The sequence below is a fragment of the Falco naumanni genome, chromosome 2, assembly GCF_017639655.2.
Source record: "Falco naumanni isolate bFalNau1 chromosome 2, bFalNau1.pat, whole genome shotgun sequence".
NCBI classification, from domain to species: Eukaryota; Metazoa; Chordata; class Aves; order Falconiformes; family Falconidae; genus Falco; species Falco naumanni.
In genome coordinates this window covers 64,615,826-64,622,142 of record NC_054055.1, presented here as the reverse complement: position 1 = coordinate 64,622,142, position 6,317 = coordinate 64,615,826, and positions in this window count along the sequence as shown.

The following is a 6,317-nucleotide window of genomic DNA, read 5'->3' as shown; positions in this document are numbered from 1 at the left end:
CCCCTTTATTAAATATTTTTCCATGGAACGATTTCCAGATTATCAAACTGTAAAATTATTACATGATTCATTTACTCCACATCCATGTAGATGCAATCAAGATATGCATTTGGTTGTTGTTTCATTTAACATTTGAATAAATATTACATAAATGTACTACTTCAGGGTTCCAACCCAGTGCAACACAAAATAGTACACAGAGTAATTACAGGGAATATGGTTCTTAGCATAAGAAAGTCTGGTTTGGTCTGAAGGGTCTGTTGTGCTGAATTGCATAGATTCCATACCAGCAGCCATGAATTCCCAGAGTCACAACGTGCAGTGCCCCATGGCAGCCCTTCCTGGCGTGTGAAAGCACTGACACTTCTGCAGTATCCTTTGCATCCCTCACATCTCAGAATTCCTCAGAGCATAACACCAATGACATGTGGCCCTTGCCCTGGTGGCCAAGCAGGCCAGTGGGATCCCGGGGTGCATCAGGGGGAGCATGGCCAGCAGGTGGAGGGAGGTGATCCTGCCCCTCTGCTCTGCCCTGGGGAGGCCCCACCTGGAGTGCTGGGTCCAGTGCTGGGCTGCCCAGTTCAGGAGAGACAGGGAGCTACCGGAGAGGGAGCAGCACAGGGCTACAAAGATGATGAGGGCACTGGAGCATCTCCCTTGTGAGGAAAGGCTGAGAGAGCTGGGCCTGTGTAGCCTGGAGAAGACTGAGGGGGGATCTTACCATTGCGTACAAGTATCTTAAGGGCAAGCTGTAGGAGAATGGGACAAGGCTCTTCAGTGATGCCCTGCAACAGGACAAGGGGTAACGGGCACAAACTGCTACACAAGAAGTTCCATCTGAACATGAGAAAGACCTTCTTTACCTTGAGGGTGACAGAGCCCTGGGACAGGCTGCCCAGAGGGGCTGAGCAGCCTCCTCTGGAGATATTCAGAACCCACCTGGACACAACTCTGTGCAACCTACTCTAGGAGAACCTGCTTTAGCAGGGAGTTGGACTAGATGATCTCCAGAGGTCCTTTCCAACCCCAACCATTCGGTCATTCTGTGACATGAACAAGGATCTTCCCCCATTGCTGAAGAGCAGGCTACAACATGGCAACTACTTAGCGCTGCATGACAGTTCAAGATGACAGCATCTCTAACGAAGTATCATGAAGAATTCAAGAAGTCACGGTGTGAATTATTTAAACCGGAACTTGAGACAGACTCCCCTGCACATTTGTGCACTTCTTCACGTAAAAATTATTTACTGAATGCAAGTAGTCAGCAAGTCAGATTTACATTCAACTTAAATGTAAAGCTAAGTGGAGAGATATCATGAACTTCTGGCAGTCCTGCAACTCTGTTGAGAACTCCTACTTTTTTTTCTTTTTTTCCTTTTCCTTTTTTTACAATCAGAACAATTTGAGATGAGGATGTTGAAGGACCTTTTTATTACTGTGGTTCAGGCTCAATATAAATGGAAAATGGAAATGGTTTGTTATTGATTTCTTACAGAACTGTTTTTTACCACAATGCTGGCCTTTTGCCTCTCAAGAAATGTTAATTTTCAGTAAAAACTGGTAAGAGATGTGGGAAAAAGAAGGGTAGTTTGTAAAAAAGCCAACAACTATTAATTCATTTCCTTACTTTTTAGGTACGAGACCTCTCGGATAAGCATGGCCCAGATGACTCACATGTATCAAGAAGAGCTGCATGGATGCATAATTGACAAAACCTTATGATGAACACAGTCACTCTTCCCAGGCTCATGAACGACGGCAGCTTTACAGCTGTAGTGTAACAAATCTGTTTTTATTTACTACCCACAAAGTTGCATCGTTTCCGAAGTAGTGAAGTTTTTTAAAGAGGGCTTCTTTACGCATGAGTAAATATTTTTCTAATGAAATCTTGGTTTGTCTTGCAACCCAACCCTAGTTTATTTAGTAGTGAGATAGCTTTCTCCAGAAAAGGCAGTCAGAAATGGGGGATGGAAAAGGGAGAAGTTGGCTCTGGCTACAGGGCGCAGCTGCTCTTTGCTACTAGCCTGCAATGGGGTAATACATCAGTAATTATTTGAAAGTCAGACAGATTCCCTGCTTTCCTTGCCAGACAAAACTCTGAGAACTGAGGACTGGAAAGGAGGATAAAGGGCTTTCAGTTTACTGTTTTTCCACTCACAGCTTTTTTTCCATGTTAACAGTTACTGCTGCTATTAATTTTCTGATCTTTGTGCCTTCAGAGGCCTCACATACTAGGCAAACAGTGTTAGCACTTCAGCAGCAATGCTTTTAAGTTTATTAAATTATTTTTTACAAAACATTTCAGTTGTTTCTTCCAACAACTTCCATCTAAAAGAACAGCATTTATTTCCTGTTCTGTTTTAGGAGTGATTGCAACAGAAACCTTGGTCGTCACTGAAGAAAGGTGAAAACAGCAAAAAATCCAGGTAAGAACAACATACTTCAAGTGGTTCACCACTCAGTTGTGGTTAATTTAATAAAAAATAGGAAGTAAAGCTAATCTTTGAACTAGTCCCTGAAAATGATGAGTCAGCCTCTATTTACACTAGCAAAATGATAGACCGTTCCCATGATTGCTGAAGTAAATTCATGGCATCTAAAGAAATGTTGGTTTCAGTTCACCGAGAGTTTCAGGAAAAAAAAAAATGAATAATGTTTGAATAAGTTTGCCCTTTTGCAAAATCCTCCTCAAAGATTTTAGACAGAAAAACAAAATGAAACACAAATAGCTTGTATAAAGCCCCACAGACCCAGAACTGGATTCAGGCATAATACAGGAGGCAGCCAGCAACTCTGCGATAAGCTCCTCCAAAGGCAAGAGGGTTTATGGGATTCAGGCCCGGACAAAGAGTGAGGAACTCCTTATGTGACTGGGCACATCAATGCAAAAGACATCTATGGAGGATTCATGTATCAGAACGTAGGTGCATGCAGCAGCCTAAGCAGCCTTCAGCCTCCCAAGGCATCTGTTACCTCTGTGTAGGCATGGCAGAGGACCGCCGTAAACTGATACCTTTCTACGCCAGCAGCTGGCAACAGGGAAGAATACCACTGGGCATCTCAAATGGCACTAGACATGCATGTATATATGGGCAACCAAATAAAGCCCTAAGCGTTAACCAATGCAAGCTTGCTTCAGGAAGAACGGAAGGATTGGAATGAATTATGCATTCAATGAAATTCTACCATATTTTTTTTACAAAAACAAGAAAATCCTGACTTTGTTCTGCACAAGGTATTATAAAATGCTCCATATTCGACCTGTCTGAAAGGAAAAATGGGAAAATACTATTTATTTATATCAGAATGGCACTGAGAGGAAGCTGAGTACATTACAGTTATGCAGGCCAGCAAATACTTTTTCACAAAACACAGTTTTAAAACAATGTATTTATTTTCTAAATTTATATTTATTAGACTCTATTGAATATTCAAGTCTTCATTTGCAGACAATTTTCTTTATCAACCTTTAGCCAAAAGAGAACATAAAAGCAAACTTAGCTGAAATAAAACCAATCTCTTCTTCTACCCTGCTTTGCTTATAAACTCTTCTGTGTCTTCTTCTGTTTCTTTCTTAGGGGAAATCCAGTTCTGTTAAATGCCCCCCCCAAAATGAAGTCTACCTCTTTGATATGGCAGAAACAGAAATAAAGCCTCTGACTTCCCTTAAAAGATCAGGAGCAGAACTGAGGACAAACTTAATGCAAATAGGCCTGCAAATAACTATATTTTTCAAATATGCAAAAATGTGGGCTACTAAATTTAGTAAATGAACTGGGTGAACTTTCTGAGTCATAAAAAATCGAGAATTTATTTTTTGTGTAAACAATACTGTAAGCATACTACGTATTGCATGCCATGAAAGACTTTCAGTTTATAGAACATATTAAATGCTAAAATCTGTCTTCATATAAACCAGACAATGCAAAGAACGTGAGATCTTATGTATTACTGCTTCCCTTTTTTCATAAAAGGTTGTAAATTATAGTTAAACCCATGACTGTCAATTTCCTGAATTATGCTATGTGCAAACAGACCATAATACCAAGCTATGTTTGGCTGGGAAACCAAATTATAGTCTAGAAAGAAGTCAAAATCCCCTAACAGATTTATATTGTATGTATAAGGTCTTTTGGACAGAAAGTTTGTTGAAAATACCTTTAAGATTTGTATTGTTCCATATAGAAACTAACTATAATAATGACAGAGAAGTACAAAAGATGAATTGTAATGTAATTGTAAGAAAATGTTTAAAAAGTTAAAACCAGAATTCCCATGTTCCCAGTTTCACAACATATGAAAGCAGTTTAAAAATCCCCAGCATTTTAAATGAAAATTTAATTTGATTTCTAGTAAAAGTAATTAACTTCTAAAGCCCATTGCCAAAATATATTAAGGAAGTCAATGGAAAAGCAAAATATTAAAACATACATACTTTTATATTTATCTGTACAATGATTCACAATTTAAAAAATAGAAACGAACGTGACTCTCCAAGTCATATGCCAACTAGAGACTGATTAAAGAATCACTCTCATATGGAGAGCACTGTGCTTGTCTATTTTGGAACTTTTGGTGTAGATCACTAGCAAGGAAATAAAAAAGGTTGACCTCATAATAAGGAGTCTAGTTATGAAACTGAAGATACCAAGGTTCAGTTCCACATGCAGCATTCCTGCACAGCACTGTTAAAGCCTCTTCCCTTATCTGCATTCTGCTTCCCCCTTTCTAAAAGGAATATAACAGCACTTTTCTATCTTGCAGGGAGCACTAAAAGGTAAATAAGAAATGTGTCTGTAATACATACAGATGTCTATAAGGAAAGTAGATAGACAGCTGCCATTATTTGATATGGCAGTTTCTATACCCCAGTAAGAGATAAAACCCATGCAAATCTTGAGTATTAATCTTCTCAAGTTCAGGAATATTAAATTCTTGTTTATCTTGACTACAACCCACATGTTTTTGATATTTATTCCTTGTTATGCTAGTTATAAACAACAAGTAAGCAACCATTGTCAATGCTTATACACAACACCATAAGAAACAGTGCACCTGTTTTCAACCTAAGAAACTGTATTCTTTAATACCAGGTGTTCTGGTAATGACCATTTTTATAACATATGTTGTGGGTTTGGGTGTCGTTTTTTGTTGTTTGTTTATTTGTTTGGGGTTTTCTCCTTTTCTTGTTTCAACTGTTCTGTCATGTGGGACCTTTATTATTTCATCCAAACGAGGCATACTGATGTAAAGCATTAGCATCTGCCTAGCTGTGTGTGGGGCAAAAAATGCCATATAACCCGGAATCATAAGTGCATATAGGATAGGAAACTCTTAGAGCTTGTGAAAACAAAGGCCAGAACCAACATAATACGAACGTTTTTGTAAGGCAAAGGCCAAGGCACTGAACCGAAAGTTGCTGTAGCTGAAAGTACTCCCTCCCCTGGCCAAAGCATTTAGCTTTCCCGTGCTTCAGTGTCACCATCTATGTAAGGGTTTATTTGTAATTCATCCTCCTTTATATACATTATTCTGAGATCTACAACCTAGTAGCCTTGTAGAAATCTAAGTATTATTTTATTTTGGGGAAGATATAATAATATCTAGAGGATACAAATATTAGCTGTAGTAACTCCTAGCGTTGAAATTCCTCGTCTTTATGTTCATATCATAGTGTTACGTTTTTCCTCAAAGCACTTTGATAAATTGAGCTTCTTACCACCACTCAGGACATAATTTTATTATTCCCATTTTGCCAATAAAAAACCTGAATGAAATGAGCCTCTACAGTTTAAATAATGCCACAATGAAAAAAGCAGCTGAGGTCAAAACAAAAGTTTGTGAAAGCAAGCTTTCTATCTTCATATTCTCTGACTTGATACTGCTATAAAAATACATCTATATATAAAGTTAATAATTCTTACAAATTTCTAGTTAAATGTGATAGTTCTTGTTACCAGACTTGTGCTGCTTTTCCTAAGTACAGACAGCCGTATGTTATTACTTGACTGTCCAGATCAAAACAGGACTTTGAGAACACAAGTGTTTTGTTTTGCTGTAATTTTTACAGTCTAAATCCACTGTTTCTAGCTCAGGCCATCACTGTGATATTTTAAGGAAGATCTTAAGCCAGATACCCTGTTGGCTGTTGCAAGAGCATCCTGGAAAGCAAGCACCTCCTCCTACATGAGAGCAGTACAATCCAACCACGCACCCACTCAGTATCAGTACCTTTCCACAGTGAATGAATTCCCTAATCACCTCCTTGAAGACTACAAACCTACCCCATATGATGTCTGTCTAATTCCCTTTCT